Source organism: Anastrepha ludens, chromosome 6, assembly GCF_028408465.1.
Source record: "Anastrepha ludens isolate Willacy chromosome 6, idAnaLude1.1, whole genome shotgun sequence".
In the NCBI taxonomy this organism is placed as follows: domain Eukaryota; kingdom Metazoa; phylum Arthropoda; class Insecta; order Diptera; family Tephritidae; genus Anastrepha; species Anastrepha ludens.
This window is the reverse complement of record NC_071502.1, coordinates 71782361-71802858: the sequence shown is the minus strand read 5'-3', so window position 1 is coordinate 71802858 and position 20498 is coordinate 71782361.

The window sequence follows — 20498 nt, the reverse complement described above, 5'->3', positions numbered from 1 at the left end:
TATCAAAATATTATAAAAAACTTAATCAAGTAGATACCTCGACGATTTCAACAAGTTATTATCAAAGGAGGATCCATAACACAAATTACTAAACTCCAAATTATAAACTAACTTTAAGAATTATATTTGTTTATTTTATCGAATCGAGTATTTGTTTATTTCAACATTGGTCTTATACTTTTTTCGTTCTGTAGATTTAACTTTTCTCGATAACAGTTTAAGTTTCGTTAAATGTGGGCTTATTTCTGAATATTTTTAAAACATGTATCATTAAAATTTGAACTATTAAAAACATATATTTTGAACCCTAAACTGATAATAAAAATTTAAGAATTTAGTTGGTTTTATAATATTTCATGTGGTGTATTAAATAGGGGCTTAGCTTGTGTTCCTATCCACCTGTGTATTCATAGCTCTGAAACCGCCTGACTCATATTAAGCGCTTATTCTTCGTTCTCTTGGTCAGTTCTAGCTTTTCTGGACGGCCGTGTTGTCAGGTAGTGTTTTTACCAAAACCTTTAATTTCCAAAAAAAAAACTGTTTTATCTATATTACAAAAAAATGTAACCACCAAAACGAAGAGGTTTTTTAGAAAATAGTTAATCGATTTATAAAACATAAATTTCAAAAAACAATGAATTTAAAATAAACAGTAACTGTTTAATTTAACAGTAACTGTTTAAATTATACTTAGCTAAAAAAGCTTTATAAACTGGAATATTCAAATCACAATTCGTTTAACTGAAATTCAGTTTCATTACACTGTGTAACGAAAAAACAAAAATTAAATATACTTTTATGGAGACCTAGCACAACTTGTAGGTATAGAAAAACTAAAGAAATGGTATAGGAGAAGTTTCCAATATATATATATATATAATTGGCGCGTACACCCTTTATCGGTGTTTGGCCGAGCTCCTCCTTCTATTTGTGGTGTGCGTCTTGATGTTGTTCCACAAATGGAGGGATCTACAGTTTCAAGCCGACTCCGAACGGCAGATATTTTTATGAGGAGCTTTTTCATGGCAGAAATACACTCGGAGGTTTGCCATTGCCTGCCGAGAGGCGACCGCTATTAGAAAAATGTTTTTCTTAATTTTGGTGCTTTCACCGAGATTCGAACCGAAGTTCTCTCTGTGAATTCCGAATGGTAGTCGCGCACCAACCCATTCCAACCCATTCAGCTACGACAGCCAATACATCCCCAAAATCTCATTTTATGGCAAAAAACCATTTTTCAGTAGGTTGATGTGAACAATCACTCCTAACTTCACCAATTTCTATCCGATTTCTATTTTTTTTTTAGTTTGAAGAACTAAAACAAGCCTTTATTAGCATAGAAGCACCTAATTTGGCGGAGGAAAGGATTGGGGTTCCCTTAAAATCTGTGTTATGCTTTGAAAAAGGGGGTTTCGTATGAACTCGAACTTTGTTGGTTAGATAATCACGGGGTGAGACTGAGTATTGAATCCTTTCTGTGGTAGCTATCTGTAAGATGAGTAAGTCTCCTCAGCACCTTCTCCTCAGGTGTCTTTCTTTCGCTGAGGTCAGATTTAGACAACTTGGCTCTCAGCAGATATGACAGATTTAGATGTCTGATGAATTTCATTGAATGAAGTGGTTAATGGAACCGTAGGTAGTCATTCTTCGGTCTTCAATATAACCCCCAAACATAAAATTCTCTCTCTTCTATCCTCCCTGAAATATGCGGCGAGTGATGCTGATCTGATGAGCTCCGGGGAGTCGATGATTTTTGAGATGAGGTTCTTAAAGAAAACATCGACCAATATACACACCATGCGGTCTATTCCCAGGAAGTTCATTCCAAGTTTAAAGGTCTGAACAGGTTTTAAGATGGCTCCACCCACTGGTTGCAGCTAACCGAAGTTGAGTTCGGTGGAGTCTGATTTAGGCAAACCACCAGAAGAAGACTTAGAGTCCTGGATTAGGTTCGACACCAGTCCTGCACTAAGTAGATTTAATTTACTGTGGCGGTAGCGCTTAACCGGATAAGCTCGACTCATTCCATTTTGTAGAACCGAGGGACGCTTGAAAAAGAAGTGCAAAATTGTGCATATACATATCCAAGCAGATTTCGGAATATTAGTATAAATATAAAAATAAGTATTAAAAAAAATATTAAATGAACTTGAAACTGGCTTGAACGGTAATTTGCGAGCACTCTAAATATATTTTTAACCGTTTAAAGTTTCCGACACATAACAATCCGGGAGATATGATACTTTTGTAAATACCCTTATTGATTAATGAAAAATATTTGTCGTTTACATCCTAAAAAATGAGTATAAAAAAATTTTTAATCATAATTGCGGCTAATGTTCTATTCAATTCTAGTTTCAATTTAAAAACATATTTGGAATATATTATCTGCATACACATGCATATGTGGCGGAGGGTACATAATTGTGGAAGGTCTATAAAAGTCGATAAATGACATTTTCCAAAAATTCTCTGCGTTCAAGCTTACAATTGACGTTTCTGTGGAAGCAATTTTCAATAACATTTAGTTGATTCTCCTCTGACGTGTGTCATATCGTATAATTTTTTTAAAAACAACATAGCGTCAATATTCATTCCATCAGCAGTATGCAAATAAATAAAATTACGGCGGGTAGGATTATTTCAGTTACAAACGGTATGTTAGTCATACCATCTGTTATTATTCTCTAGTTTAATCAGTCAATTTTCTTATGATAAGGATCCAAGGCCACAGGATCGAAATGTTTAAGAACATTAAGCAGATCGCACTCATTCATAAACACCCTTCAGGAAATATTAATAAAATAGATATCTTTCTGAAACAATGAAAGTTATTAAAATTCATATAATCTTGAAACTAATTTTCTTTAAAAAGAACAACTTAATAGCCGCTATTCTAGTGATAGAGTTGTAAGCGCTGGTAGACAGTACTCTTTGTTTGTATTTCAACACATTGAAAATTGAGCGAATGACAGTAAATCTCTGGAGGTGAATCTAAATATAATTGTTTTGCAGTGCACATCACAACTCGCACCAGAATCATCTAAAACGAAAGAATTAAAATGACTTTGGTAAAGAAGATGTATCTGCCTCTAAAGATATTGTTGTGAACTTTGCGATGCTCTCAAATATGACAGTTTTGTTTATTTACGCACCCGTTCAAATGAGCTGCGGGAAGATGATTTTTAGGAGAAAAACAGGCGGATTCTCTAATATGAAATTAATAGATTGTCGGCGTTGCTGATTATTGTATGATTGCGGGGGTTTTGTGAGATGCAGTATCGAATTGTGAGATGCGAATCTCCAACGAATTCGCCACAAAATGGATGAATGAATTAATGAAATGAATTTTCTGTATCGCCATTTACAACAAAGCTACATTCGCTTCGCCATAACTATTAATATTTGGCTGCTACTTATTATGTTTGCACTAAAAAAATGGAAAGGACGTATGTACACTTTAATTTTTATAGTGTATATAAGTCTATTTAATAAAATAAATTTTCAGTACAAAATCAATTTAATGTAAAAAAAAATCTCACTAAATAAAGCACAATAAAATTCGGCACTTTCGCACATTTGTATTGGTACATAAAGAGAATTGATTAATTTTTTTCGTATATCACGAACACAAGCTAATTTTGTTAAACATATCCTAAGTGACGTCATCCCATCTGTCAAATTCGCTCAAAACCGAATGACGGTCTGCTACGTAGTACACCTCTTAAAATCTTTTCACCATACCACTTGGGAGATTCAGCCGAATTCTGTACGATTATTTCACATGCATTCACACTCTCGTCCAATTAGCCGTTTTTCAGATAGCAACGAAGCAAAATGAAGCCGAAATTTGCATACATTTCACACAAATTCACACACTCGTCCAATCAGTAGTGTTTCAGACGGCAACGAACGTAAATGTTATTGGTTGATTTTTTTCGTAGATAACGTACTGCATGAACCAGAAAATCCTCTAGGATCTATATTCGGCACAAATATGGAAGCAACTGCGGTAAAAGAAAACTACCTCGAATAGCCACCGGCCGTAAATTTACAACAGGATGTAGATTTGGCACCGTCATCATCAAGTTTCTTCTCTGACCGTTGAGGACCGAGAAACATTCCTACGAGGTGTGTTCAAAAAGTATCGCGAATTTTGAATTTTCGCAGGTTACGTATATTCGAATTTCGATTTTTTTGTTTTTATGTTGGTAGTCAAGTCTGTCACTTATGCCGACGAGTTCGGCTATTTTGAATGTTCAGTAAATTGTTGACAGCTGCTTTGCTTTCACGTTATTCGGCTCGTCTTCGATTTTTGCCTATTCATTAAGATGAATCCAAGAACCTGTGTAAAATTTTGCGTAAAAAACGAAATTAAGTGCGCGGATGCATTCCAAATGTTGACTGTGCCATACGTAGAAGCTACTTTGGACCAAAGCAACGTTTATCGGTGGTACAAAATGTTCTCAGAAGGCCGAGCGGATGTGAACGACGAAAAGCGTGCCGGAACCCCGAGCACTTCAACAACAGACGAAAAAAATGATGAACTGAAGAAAATTGTATTGGCCAATCGTCGAATCACCGTTAGAGAGTTGCTGAGGACCTAGACATATCGATTGGCTCGTGCCCGTGCCGGGCATGAGACGGGTCGCCGCAAAATTCGTACCAAAACAGCATCGCATGAACACTGCTAATGAGATGTTGAACTCTGTCCCTGACGACCCAAATTTGCTCCAAAGGGTCATAACTGGTGACGAATCGTGGGTTTATGGTTATGACGTGGAAACTAAAGCTCAATCATCTCAATGGAAGCTGCCGCACGAACCAAGACCGAAAAAAGCGCTCCAAGTTCGGTCGAGTAAAACGGTCAATAACGAATATTACCTGCAAGTTATGCGAAAATTGCGCCAAGCAATCCGCCAAAAGCGCCCGGATTTTTGGAAGAACAAAAATGGGCTCTTGCATCACGATAACGCCTCTGTTCACACATCGTTGCTTGTGCGCGACTTCTTGGCCAAAAACAACACACTAATGATGCCACAACCACCGTATTCCCCAGGTGGCCCCCTGTGACTTTTTCTTGGTCCCGAAACTGAAGAAGCCTATGAAAAGACGACGCTACGCTACGATTGACGAGGTAAAGACGGCATCGAAAGAAGAACTGAACAAGATAAAAAAATGATTTTTTTAAGTGCTTCGAAAATTGGAAAAAACGTTGGCACAAATGCATAATACCTCATTGGGACTACTTTGAAGGAGAAAAATAGATATTAATAAATAAATAAATAATTTTTGAAAAAACAAAAAAATTGCGATACTTTTTGAACACACCTCGTATTAAAGCGGTGGAGAAGCAGTCTGAAATCGAAACCAAAAAATTGGCAATATAGGAAAAGAAATTGAAGAAATGGCTAAATATACCAGGGAAATGTACTAGTTAAAAAAAGATAAACTAAAATTATTTGAAATAAGAGAAGAAAGTAAAAAGAAAGAAAAGAAAAGATGGAAATGAAGCAACAGAAGCTGGACTTCAAATACAAGAGAAAGGTTTAGAATTAAGAGCGCCAGCTAATGAAAATGAACCTTAAAGTAGCTGAATATGTGATGAATTAATTTTAAGTTTAATATTTTATGAATGGAATGCACTTAATTTGTTTTTTATTTATTTCTTATGAACCCGTAGTTGTTTTAAATTTTACCAGTATATAATGAGGACTTTAAAAGTTTCAAAAGAAATCAAACTATATATAGAAGTAAGGTAAATGATTTTGAATTTACAATCAGATATTTCTCTTCTACGGCACTCTTCTATAGTGGGATTCACTAACTTTTAACGATTCGACAATTGTTATTTTTGCATACAGTATTTGCCTTTCGCACTAACGATTTTGCTATTCACAAACTTATGTTAACTAATTCCTTCTATTTATTCAAACTGGTTGAAAGTGGCACCTTTGTCAAATTAAATATCAAAATGGTGTGTTGTGTTTAGAGTTCAATTATATAATATTTGCACAAAGTAAGTTAAATAAAATAATCCTTTATTTGAAATTAATGGCCCTTATTATGAGCAACATTCGATCTTCGACTGTAGTCGAAAGTGCTGATCGAACGAATTTTCATTTGGTATTATGGTGCTCATTCGTTGAAGAATAGGACTATTGTGAATTTCGATCGCTCGACGCATTTACAATAGATAATTTTTTCTCAGCTGATACAGCAAATCAAAATAAAAGAACAACCGATTGTGTTGAAATTCTTTGCTAACAACATTTTTAAAAGTTAACAAAAGTATTTTTTGTGAAAATGAGTACAAAGGAGTTGTGGTTCGACGATTCATCGGACTATGAAAGATTAGTGGAACTAGCTAGAAGTAGAAAACAGTTGAGGGGCGCATCCAACCCCCTAGAAATGGCTTTTACTGAGTAAGTTTAGAATTTTCAAAAAGTGTTGACGTACTTAATATTACAGAAGTTTCCTTACAGATTTTTATAGAACTTTAGATTATCAAAAGAGGCGTTTATGAACCTACTGTCCAGTAAAGAAAACCAGTTGCAGCAGTGCACCCGATACAAATCCATTCCAAATATGTTAAAGCTAGCCACAGTTCTGCGATTTTGTGCTCAGGGATCGTACCAATTGAGTATTGGTAATGAAGGTATGCTAGGACTTGCACAACCCATTGTGTACGAGATGCTGGAGATATTGAAGTGGAGTCAAATAACGGAGAAGCAGAAAACATAAGAAATGAAATTTTGTTTCTGTTTTATTTTTGTTATAAATTTTCTTTATTCAATTATTCGTCATTCGAAAAAAATATGTATTTCAGTTCCTCTACGTATTTCAGCCCATACCTGGCAAGGGAAAACAAAAATGTATTTCTATAAACATCACAAAAAAAAAACATTATTAAGATTAATCCATTTTGCTGCCGTTCTCATTATTGGTCCTAAGCAATTCAGCTCCGTTGTAAATTCCTCCCATTTTTTTGCTGCTTGAACTTTGGTGCAAATCCCTTTTGCGAATTGTGGATTCGCCTTTCTAATTGTTGTTTGGTACTCACGACTTTCGACCTGCATAAAATTAACAAAATTAGTATATATTTATTATTTGGTTACTATAAAACCATAAATAATCGCAAACAACTTACACTTTAACAAGTTTTCCCACAATACGCTGCACAATCGAAAGCAAAATTGCATTCGACGCTAAATTCGGTAAACAACGAAAATTTCGATAGGGTTGCACCGCTCATAATACCAAATTGACATTCGATTTTCGATCTTCGTCAACCAGCGAATATCGAAAATCGAATGTAACTCATAATAGGGGCCAATATTTATTTAATACTTTTTGTACATATGTATATTGCTTTAGAATATCTAAGAAGCCGCGCCACAGTTGAACAATTCAATCGAAAATTCCTTTGGCCACTTACCGCTCCACTTGGGTCACAGAAAATTTCATCCTTGCGCAAAACATCAAATAGTTGATTTTCTCTGCTACACTATGTTCTCAGCTAACGGACGACTAGCTCATGGAGCAATGGGGATTGCTCAATTACGGGTCGTTGATAACATCAAGTTGCAAAAAAACGCAGTGCAGCTGGAACCTTGTAATATAAAGGCAGAGTTTAGAAATAAATTAGCTTGAAAATTACAAGTTTTACCTGGTTTTCGGTATTATTCTGGAACCTCTAAAATGACTGCCAACCAGAGAAATTAGTTCTTCAGTCAAGTCTGGAGTTAGTTGCAACAGTTTTTGGAACTCCCCTGCTGCCACACGGAAAGGATTGTCCACAACCGGAGCAAACGTCGATCCACTGTTGAAGGGCTCACTACCTCCTCTACACGATAAGGCATAAGTCAAATACTCAAAGGACATATTCGGGTTTTTTTAACCAGTTTTGGTTAATGTAATTTCCAAATTTTAATTCAAACCAAATCAAAATGGTTGTCGCTTAGTTTGCGATAATGGACATGTTAACCAAAGCAGCTGATTTTAACTTATCAATTTTCATAATGAAATGGATTCCCAATAGCAAAATCGTTAAAATTGTGGTTAAGGAAAGAAGACAATGCGAATATAGTTAAAATGTGTCAGTAAAATTTTCAGTTCCATCTGGATCTCTAATTCTAAATTTCTTACAAACACTGTATAAACCGCAGCATATGTTTGTAATGGATGTTACTTTAGCATAATCGTATCGCACTTTTTCATCACTCAAAAGACATCGAAAGCGACATTTCAAAAATTCCAATTGTATGTTTAACAACGTTTCCAGTTGAATTGAAATTCATTCCTTACAGTGTGTTGGTAACTTCCATGTGCAAAAAATCTTTGTTTTACCATTGACGTTATAGATGATGACTGGCGGCAATAAAACTTATCTTTAATTTTGTCTAGCACAAACCTTAATACGACCATACTTAGACGAAAAATCGCTGTGAAATACAAATATATAAGTGCATATGGAAAAAACATAATTTGCGTAAAATCTTTCCAGTTTCTCTGAATCGATTATCTGCACTAAATGCTTACACTACGGTCGGCACCTCCATAGGATTGGAGTAATTTCATATAAAATGCCTTTGACGAAGAAAGTTAACTCGTGGCTCCACATCATAACTATCCTCGAAATAAAGATCCGTATTAGTAACTTTTCCGCTGTTCAAATTTTAATTCGTATAAGTATAAATTGTAAATAACACAAATGTAAAATGAGGATGAACTAATTTATTTTTCCTAAATGGCAACGACAATAGCCCGGCAAGTAAGTTCATTCGCCACTCACAATGCAAATAGTGTGTTCGCCAAGCCATTCGTTCGCTTCTCAAGTGATAATATCAGCCTTGATCTTCTTCAATGCTTTCCTCAACGGCAGGAATATTTTGCATTGAACGGCCAATATTAGTACTCGTATACCTTGTAACGAGCCGGTTGACTAAAATTTTTCGATACAGTTTTTTGTTGTAAGCTCTGTTGGTTAACTAAATGACCGAAAATATACGCAACCTTTCTATTTAACATTTGTCAAATGGGATGGTGATACTGTTAACGTTAAAAACCGCTGAAAATTAAACTCGAGCTTATAAGACCCGTTAGTTTGACTTTGCCAGACTAAAGAAAATATGGTAATTCACTGACTCGTGTAAATGATGTAAAGCAAAAATAATATTCATCGTGTGAAATGCATACATAAATACATTCATATACATATGCAAATTGAGTTGCTTCGAGTGCTTACACATCTCGATTCGTATGACGAGGGCGAACAGATGGCAATCTTCCGCATTCTGTATAAATGACGAAATCAAAAGTGTTTCAGCAAAAGTCTTAGTGCCCTTTTATATAATTAAAATATACTCGTACATATTAAATATTCAAATCGTTTGAATAAATATATGTTGATTTGTAAACACTTGTCACTTACGAAACTTCCTTTTTTTTAAATATACATAGTAAATAAAGATCAAATAGTTGATTTTATTTTTCGTACAGTTGAAAGCTTCTAAGATTTAATGCAGCTGCTAAATTACAGTAGATTTTTGTGACAAGCTTCTGTTCAGAAGGTACGCACGCGGGCAATCATTAGTTATTAATAGAGTGGTTTTTGCTTTGATTTTGCTGTTTCATGTTGAAATGGTAGCCACGTAATTTATCTTAACAATCGATAAGCCACGAAGAAGCATTCAGTTTACTTTTGCAATAAAAGACGAGTAGTATCGTATACTAATTGCTTACATAATATCTTACTAACAACACATATCGTCATTAATCATTAAGGCCTCAAGGCAATAAAAAAGGCAAAACTTATAGAAAAATGTTGATAAATTAACAAATTTTAATAACGCCAGGGCTGCGGACACCAAACGGATAAATAGGTATACATATTTAATTGGGCAGCGGCATCGAGTTAAGAGCCGACGTAGTGGTGAATGGATCTAAATATCGCGTATTTAATGCAAAGCCAAAAGAAAATCGTCGGCATTCATCAGAGATAAGCAACCGCAATATATTGGGTAGTCTGAAAAGTTTGGCAACTAATTTCTTCTAATTTACAGAAAACACTAAGCCCTTGAGATGTAGTAAAGGGCAACTGGAAACACATTTTTCTACAAAAATACACTAGTATACAAATACTTTCTTGAAAAGTGGTACATAATTAGTGAAGCATTTTTGTGTTTCTTTCTGGGTCTGTTCGAAGTTATTGCCAAAAATCATAACAGAATTTGAGTGGCAAACATATTCTCAACTGAAAGAGTTAATGTATCAAAAAAAAAAAAAATTAAGCTGCTTCTATTTAATTTGTTACAACTTTTACATTTGCAGTCGGTTCTGATCTTAGGCTTCATATTTCCTTACTGCCTTTCGTTTTCAGACCAACTAAAACGATTGAACAAATATGAGCAATTTTCGAATAAGCTAGAAAATGTATATTTTTAATTTAAACGTCTGCAACTCTAAAAGTTATGTTCCGATTGAATATGAAATGAAATATTATTTTTTAGTTTGTATTGTAGTTTCTTAAGATTTCCATGTTAAATATAAACCTCCCTCCAGTAGACCGACTACATGAATACATATATACATTGAAACATTTAATAAGTCGAAAACTACAGGGAGGCCATGTATATTAAAATTTGCTTTTTAAATCGGCTATAAAAAAAAACTAATCAATATTTTTTTAAACTTTTTTTTCATTTTGAAGATTGAACATTGTCATTTATGAATGAAAAATAATATCGTTCAAATGACTGCCATGACTGGCTTTACAGTAGGCCATTCGGTCAATCCAATTTTTAAGCACATTTTCGATTGTTTGAGCTCCAATTTCATGAATGGCAACTTCGATTTCGTGTTTTAAAGCATCAATCGTCTCTGGATGGTTTGTATAGCATTTGTCCTTAAAGGCTCCCCACAAAAAACAGTCCAACGGGCTTAAATCACAGCTCCGAGGTGGCCAATTGATATCGGAATTTCGGCTGATTATTCGGTTTCAAAAAACGGTAGCCAAAAGTTCGAGTGTAACTTTGGCAGTGTCACAAGTTGCACCGTCCTGTTGAAACCAAATGTCGTCCATGTCATCCTCTTGAATTTTTGAAAACAACTCGTTGACAATGTCACGGTAAAGCTCGCCATTTACTGTAACCGCGGCTCCTCGCTCATTGTCGAAAAAAAAATGGCCCGATGATGCTGCCAGACTAAAAACCGCACCAAAAAGTGACTCGTTGTGGATGCGTTTGCTTCTCTACAGTAACGTGTGGATTTTCTGAGCCCCAAATCCGACAATTTTGCTTATTGACGTAGCCACCGATGTGTAAATGAGCTTCATCAGAAAAGACGAAGAAGACTCACCACTTTGGAAATAAGTTTTCAATATTTCCAAATTTTGTTCAAGCGTATAGCGTCCCATTTCATAAATTTCAAACCTTTAAGTAAATTATGAACACACTTGACATGCCATTTGTGTTACCATTCTCTAAAAAATAGGTGGTTCGAAAAGCAAACGCTATATGGCCCACCCTGTATCAAAGTCTGTGAAAACGGCAATTTTAAAGCAAAACATTACTGGTGATGATGAATGTATGACATACGAAAACAATGTAGAAGGTCTGTCGCAAAGTTTATGGACTGATGCAAAATTAAGAAAATCCAAAATGCTGATTTATTTTGTTTAGCATATACAGCTGTCTTCGGATACTTTTTTAGTCAAAAAGTTCGTTATAAAAGTTGAACGATGGAACCGACGCATTATGGTGCAGCAAGGGGCTACTTTCATTTTCAGAGCATTCTGGTCGAACAGAATGAATTGGTGACAGCAACCACTTTCATAACACGTGTTGACCTTTTGCCAAATTTCCATGTCATATATCTAATAAGGATTTCGGCTCTTTTCTGATAATTGAAGCACAACTTCAACGGTTCCTTTTTGTTCAGTGCAGTTCTCCCAAAACTTCTCGATATTTTGTAAATAGTTGAAATTACTCAAGACACTCATCGTTTTCTTCTTGCTTAGCCTTATAATCGGCCAACAATCGCGTAAGCGGTGTCGCGATAACCGCTATACCGATACGAACCGATAGAAGAAGAAGAAAGAAAGGGAAATGGAAGTTGGCGTTATGAGCAAACGTTTGAGAACTATGAGAGCAAAATACTCTTCTTCTTATTTCTCGCCATGGTACCTTAGTTGGGTAGAACCTCCTCGTACTTCCTCCTGGGTTGCCCAGCATTCTCATCTCCGCCACATAGATCCTTGGTCCTGCTTAGCGGGCACCGGTGAGAACTCAGTTTTATAAATTTTGTCTTTTAGTTTCATCGAAATCTTTTTGTTACACAGAACTTCTGGCACTGTGCGCCATCGTTACCAAATGGCTTGTATGTGGTTCGGCCACTTAGGTCCCTCCATCTATGGAAAAACATCTAGACGTATGCCACAAATTGGAGAAGGAGCTCGGCCAAACACACCAAAAAGGGTGTGAGCGCCAATGATTTATTATTTATTTTATCCCTGTTTTCCTTCTGCTTACGCGTAAGCCATTGAATTCCAAGGGCTCGACCTGCTTTGACAATTTATTTTGTAAAGCCGTGCATGCTCAGATATCAACGTTCAGAGTAGTGCATCTTGCAGTTGGCGTGTTAGGTTGTCCATAACCAAGTTGAAAATAAAGTTGCTGAGGAACAAGCCATTATGTACCACTACCATTATGGAAAACTTATCTGATACACCGCTGCAACATTGGACTTGCGATGATCCATGTTCATATATATCCTTCATCACCTTTACAATGTTCTCTGGGATATGCTTTTCCCTAGTGCCTTTCACCCAAGATCCCTTGGAACTCGATTGAACGCTCGATCTTAAGGATTATAAATAGTGCATACAGATTCTTACGCTGCGCCCAAAATTGTTCCACTGATGTCGCAAGATGTAAATTGCGGCCATCGTAGAGCTCCCGCTTAAAAGGCCAAAATAATCTTTACTGGCATGCGCTAATTCCTTTATGCGAGCGTAAATAAATCATTAGTTTTATACCACGATAGTTTTTGGATTGTCTGACATCACCCTTATTTTTGTAAAACGGAATAAAGTACCTGTTATGTCATGTATTTGGTATGTCGGCGTTTATGACTTTGTTGAAGAGCATTACCATCATCGCTCAAGATATATCAAACCTCGCAGGTTTTTTGTCTGGTCCAACGGCTTTGCTGTTTTCCATTTGGTGGAGAGCAACAAAAACTTCAGATTCCGTTATTTGGTGGATAGGTCCATGAGCTAGCTCTGGTTGAGCTATGGCACTATGCTGAAATTCGTTCGATAAGTGTTCATAATACTCGCGCCAACGTGGTTTAATATCTTGACCCGTAGTCACGACCGCGAGCGAAAGACTCAAGAGAAATAAAAAAACCATGGTTTGGATTACTGGCTGATTTGATATTGAAGAGTTCTAGTCGGGAAATATAAATAATAAATTTCAATTTTGCTAAAATTTATTATCGAACTTTTTTGACTACAGTATCAGCACAGACTCACTTATAAATTTAGAATAACAAATGCACAAGATTATTAACACATTTTTTAAATTATAACTTTTTAAATTTGATATCTTAATGCGCATTCATCACGTGTCCGATCGTTATTAAATACAGTCAAATTTAATTTTAAATTAATCCAACAACATTTTGCTTGAAGCAAAATAATATGAAATATTTACATATTATATAATCGCACCATCACACATACAGGTATATTTGTTTCTGAAAAAAAAATGTGTTAATTAAATTCTAATTAACTAAAATTGATTATGGCTGCATAGCAGTTTTGCTTTCTGATTTACTTTTTGAGAGTTAAATTTTTATACCTGTGCTCAATAGTGCACTAAGGTTTTACGGCTGATGCTTTCCATTTCAATTCAACCGGGCTATTTGGGTCATGTTCTTCGATTTCGATGTAACTCAAATATGTTGCTCTCTGGTCAAAATAATGAGACACGTATTTTTTTGTTCGCCCGAAAAAAAATTTTTTCAAGAGTTATTGGCAATTTTGTTTTTCGGCTCAAAATCGACTTTTTTTAATTATATAAGAAACATTTTTTTTTTTAATGCCCATAACTTAGTCAAAAATGAACCGATTTTAATAATTTTGGGTTCAAAATGATCGTCATTACTTACACGAACGACTTCATGTAGAAACAATTGCAAAAAAGTACAATAGTTGAAATTTTTTTATTAAATTGAAATTTTTTCGAAATTCAATATTTTAAAAAGTGTATTTTTTTTAATAACTTTTTCCAAATCAAGAGGACACCTCAAACTTTAATTGAGCTGAATGCCCAATAGCTAAAATGAGTTGTTTTTGAGTAATGAATTTTTGAGTAAAAAACCTGTTTCGCACTTTTTGTTTTTTGGAAAATAAAAAAATTTCAACTACTTGTTTGCAATTGTTTCTACATGAAGTCGTTCGTGTAAGCAATGACGATCATTTTGAACCCAGAATCATTAAATTCGGTTCATTTTTGACTAAGTTATGAGCATTTAAAAAAAAAAAATCTTATATAGCTAATGAAAAAAATCGATTTTGAGTCGAAGAACAAAATTGCCGATAAATCTTGAAAAAAATTTTTATCGGGCGAACAAAAAAATACGTGTCTCATTATTTTGACCAGAGAGCAACATATTTGAGTTACATCGAAATCGAACAACATAACCCGAATAGCCCGGTTGAATTGAAATGGATAGCATCGGCTAGGAGAATGTAGAAGTTTATGTATATCGCGGCCCTGTTACTCGGTTTTCAGTGAGTTTGACAGAATCAGCTGTTGTGCGGACGTAAGTGTAGGTTGTTTCCATGTTTTGGTACCAAGCACCACCGTTTCTTTCTATTATCCCCATTCTTTATATTAACTTAATACATCTTGTCATGCTTATTTACTAGCGCTGGCTATTCTGCTATTCCCTTGTTAATTCTTCCATAAACGCATTTACTTATATCTACGCCACGAAAAAGTTACCCTCATTTTTCCACTTGAACCTGTAGGATCTTGCATTTCATCATTCGCGCTAAAGCGTTGTATTTTCTCATATAATGATTGCTTAAAAACTTCAATATTGAGTTTGTATCCACATGATAAGGCTCTTAATAATAACGCACTTCATCGTCGAATCGACAATACGAATTTTTAAATTTAAGTTGATTGAAGAAGGTTTGTTTTGGTTTATTAAATTAACTAATATGTAGAAAAAATAAATAATGAGTAAAAAATGCCAAATTACTTTACATCAGCACCACTTCTTATCAAAATAAAATACATGTCTTCGAATCGACGAAGATGGGCCTTAGCCTACAAAAAAAAGAGGTTGTCTGTAAAGTCGGTTTACTGACGATAGTTTAACGTGACAACGTCATAAGAAAATACTGATGGAATGGTCGCAATTTTCAAAACAAAATTTTTAATTTATTTGTTTGATAGATATTTTGTATGGATATAGAGAAGGAGGTAAATGGAATCGCAATGGAATTGATAAAGTTACATTTACACAAACGTGAAAAATTACGAAACATTTATCAAATTCATGAAACATATGTTAAATTTTGATTGTGCATTAGCCGTTAATAAGTCAACAACACTAAGAGGCACCATCATCGATTTGACTTTTTCAAGACACATTACACTCGAAACACTCCCTTCCATTTCCTACTTTTCCTATCATCTCCTATTCTCAACAGAGAAGTGGTTCATTACCATGCACACAGGAAGAAGGCATATGCAAATAGAAATATGTGAATTTATATACATATTCGCATATACATACATATATATCGGAAGACGCCATTATGGTTATAGCAGGTCTACTCCCAATCAACCTAATGGCAACAGAGTATGCTGAAATCTACAACACAAAAGCTACTTCAGAGCGGGGACAATACGCAGGATAGCAAGAGAGCATAGCCACCGTTCATGGCAGGAAAAATGGAGCTCGTCTCCCAACGGACGCTGGACGTACCGTTTGATTCCCATAATTTCCAAATGGATTAACCATAAACATGGACAGTTAGATTACTACCTGACCCAAATACAGACAGGACAGGGGTGCTTCAAATCCTACTTATACAGGTTTAAGCACGAAGACGACCCGTACTGTTCTCATTGTGCACCACCTGCAGAAGACGCAGAACATGTTTTGTTTGTCTGTCCGCGATTTGCGTTAGAAAGGGAGGAACTAAGCACTAGTGTGGGGAAGCCAATTACGGCTGATAACCTAGTCGATATTATGATAGAGTCCGAAGAATATTGGTCCGCTGTATGTAATATGGCAAAAATAGTAATCTCCAAACTGCGTCGCGCTGAACAACAGCGCAGATCTTCATGAAGAGGTAATAGGCCGCTCCCCCTTCCGTGAAGTACTACTTAACGGTTGTCCCGCGGGAGGGAAACGGATCTGGGGTGGCTTTTTAGTGGGTGAGCCGAAAGGCAAGTCTCACACTTTTCGGCTTTCAATGCTTTGTGCTACCTCCATAAAAAAAACAAAAAATACATATATATGGTCACTCAAGTAGGAGATAGCCAGATGTCGAACGTTGCCGAACGCGGGGGCGGATTGTGCCTCTTTGTCGTTCGTTAAGCGTTCTCGCTTGCAGTAAGAGCTAATGTACCTAGCTTACATTTGCTTGCGTACAGAATAGATTCGTACATTTGATATGTTCATATGATTTGTATACATATAGTAAAGTGTAAAGAGTATACCGGAAAATTCTTGCTTTCACGTATGTAGTAATTTTCAACAAAACATTTTTGATGAAAATTGAGGTATCACAAATTGGCAGGGAAAAATTTTGTATCAATGAAACCAATATTTACTTTAATTTTAAACGTAATCTATAAACTAATTTTCTTATAACATCCAAACAATTTTTCATAAATTTTGTTTAAGAATAACTTAAATTTGTGCCTGCACAGTCAAGATTAAAGTGATCGACTCAAAAATTTTTGATTGCTTCTTCATTTCTACAAAAAAGCTATCGATTTAATCACTCTCAAAATGAAGTTAATTCCGGGATAATCTCCCACTGTGCGTCACTAACTTTAATACGAATTTCTAATATCTCTTTGTAAAGCTCTAGTGAATTTGTATACAAGTTGCTCAAAGTGGCAATGACTCTTTAAATATTGTGGAAAACATGCGCTGGGTTTCACTTTCGTTCAAATTTAAACACTTCTCTACTTATTATTTATTTATTTATGTGGTTTTGAATTTGTACGTTTCTGCGCAATTATGTAATTCCTGCTTTGCTGACATACTAACACTGTTAAGGTGACAGCAATAAGTTTATGAGGCGGTTCGAACTGTTGACAAGGCAATCAATTTTCAAATACGACGGTTAACAGCGAATAAAATGGCTGGAAATTGAATCTACATACAAATATGTAAATACCGTTTGTATTTCTCGAATGACCAAGGGAACAACAAATATGTATTGGGATAATGAAAGTAAAAGCTTTGCCATTTATCTTTCGTCTTTCATAAATGTGGTGGCGGACAGTAGTTGAGTACCTTAAAAATATTGGTAAAAAGTATATTTATTTTAGAGCTGTTTGTAAACTAAAATAGTTAGCAGCAAATAAACTATTTGTGCCACCTAAAGGAGTTCTTTTTTAATAAAGTAAAATAATAAATGAAAAAAAAATTAATAAAATAAATAAAACATAATAACATTTTTTGAATCATAAATAAATAAATAACACAAAAAAACAAAATCGCACTTTTTGTCTGATGAATGACTTTTGATATTTGATGTTTACTAATTTGACAACGATGATTCTAAATATACCCTCATTTTTTTTGTAACAGCTCTTGTTTACGAGTTATAGCTATCACAAAAAAATCACTATATTTCAGTGTTAATTGACGAATATTTAAACAAATATTAAGTTTTCTTAGTATTATTTGTTATGGCATCATCAAGACGAGTTTGTATAAATGACCGGAATAGTTTTTGTTTTATTTGCGGAGAGTATATGTTTCAAGAAAACCGTTTGAATGTGACATCGTTCGTAAATGAGGCGTACAAAAATTACTTCGGCCACCCAATGGAAATGAAAAATAAGCCTTGGATTCCACAAAAGGTATGCAAAACGTGCGTTGAGTTTCTACGTTTGTGGACGAATAAGAAAAGGAATAAATTTAGATACGAAACTGCTATGATCTGGATTGAACCTGTGAACCACCACGTCGACTGTTATTTTTGTATGGTATAAATAACTGGCATTAACCGAAAAAATAGAGGCAAATGGGAATATCCTTCCATACGATCGGCACATAGATGTGTTTTGAGCCCTACGATGTCATCTGAACCTCAACCTGGTGCTTCACAGGAAGAACCTTTACATTTTGAGGCAAAAACAGACAATATCGATATTGACTTTGATTGTGACCTGGGAACACCAAAACCATTTTACCAAGATGATTTAAACGACCTCATTAGATATCTGGGACTGTCAAAGACTGGTTCAGAAATTTTGGCCTCTAGATTAAAAGAAAGAAGCTTAGTCACAAAAGAAACTAAAACTTCTTACTATCGCAGAAGAGAACAAACTTTCCTTGAATATTTTGCTGAAGAAGATGACTCTGCATTTTGTAAAAATGTACCTGGTTTAATGGCTGCAATAGGATTACAAAATTACGTTTCTAGTGAGTGGCGTTTATTTATAGATTCATCAAAACGGAGTTTAAAATGAGTTCTCTTACACAATCGGAACAAATTGGGCTCATTGCCTATTGCACATTCTACTAAAGTAAAAGAAGAATAATAAACTATTGCTCTGGTTTTAGACAAAATTAAATATGCGGAACACAATTGGGTCATATGTGTCGATTTAAAAATGGTAAACTTTCTTTTAGATCAACAAGGTGGTTACACAAAGTTTCCCTGTTTTCTTTGCTTATGGGATAGTAGAGCTAAAAATCAACATTGGATTAAAAAAGATTGGCCTGCTTGGGAAGCGTTAGTACCAGGACAACAGAACGTGATAAACCCACCTTTAGTATCAAGGGATCGTATAATTTTACCTCCGTTCAATATAAAACTGGGGCTTATAAAACAATTTGTTAAAGCTCTTGACAAAAATGGAAATTGTTTTCTTTTTCTGTCTAAAAAGTTTCCAAAATTGAGTGCAGAAAAGATAAAAGCGGGTATTTTTGAAGGGCCACAGATAAGGTCGTTAATAAAAGACTCAAATGGCATGGAATGAGTTTGTTTGGCTTGTTCACAATTTCTTAGGAAATAAGAAGGGTTCTGACTATTCTCAGCACGTCGAACAACTAATGGGTCACTTCCAAAAGGTTGGATATAATATGAGCATTAAGTTACACTTTCTTCATAACCATCTGGACTATTTTCCAGCCAATCTTGGGGATCTCAGAGAAGAACAAAGCAAGCGATTCCACCAGGACCTTCGTACGATGGAGGATAGCGTTCCTGGAACACACACATGATGGCCGATTATTGTTGGAGCATTAACAACAGTTCTATGCCTTCAACTACAGCAAGGAAATCATATAAAAGAATTTTTTTTTAAATTTAAGGAGGCAATAAAATAAAATAATCTTTAAATCTATAGTGTTTTATTACAAAAAGTCAAATGTGTCATATAGAGTCATATAGAGCTGATACTGGAATTTCAGTTACAGATTTGAAATTGTCATTAAAAATTGGACTAAAACCGTGTATCATAACCCAATCATCAGAAATGCTGTTGTGCAGTGTAATTATAAAAATATAAGAAATATATTCGTATTACGTACTCACCCTATACCAGCAACTTTTCAGGTGGTCTAACAAAAAAGGCTAGCGAACTCAAATCGCAACTCTAATTCGAGCAAGTTGCTTTGCCAAGGCAGCAACAGATCACAGATGGTTAACTGTTTGAAAGAAGCTCTTGTTTTCATAAAGACGTTTATATATATGTATAACAATTATAAGATCGTGCATCCAAAGGACGTCTTATATTGAGCGTTTTCTCAAATTTGTGGTCTACGTTTTGATCAAGTCGAGTTCATACAAGCTACAGAGGTATAGCATCTAATCTGTCAAAGAGATCTATTTTAGTTTTCATTCTGGTTGAAATACCATACATGAACATGACTGTAAAATAATGCTTTACTATTGGAAGAATTGGAATGGCAGACAGCTTCTGCAGAAAGGACTTGAAGCAATCCCTAGTCTCACCACAGGTATACCTATGCGAAAATGTCTGGTGAGGATACATACCGAATTCGACAGTTGGAGCTTTGTTAGTCTTAGAAGTTCCCTCGCGCACTTACGATCTAGCAGTGGCCAGAAGGATCTTGCGAGTTTACTCATCTCGCGAAACCGATTGTAGGCTCCCCTGTCTAGCCAGTTCATCAGCCCAGCAGTTCCTCTCTATGCCACTATGACCGGAAGCACAGATGAGCCTAATATCGAAGTATTAGATGCAGTCGAGAGAGAAGTCAGGAAT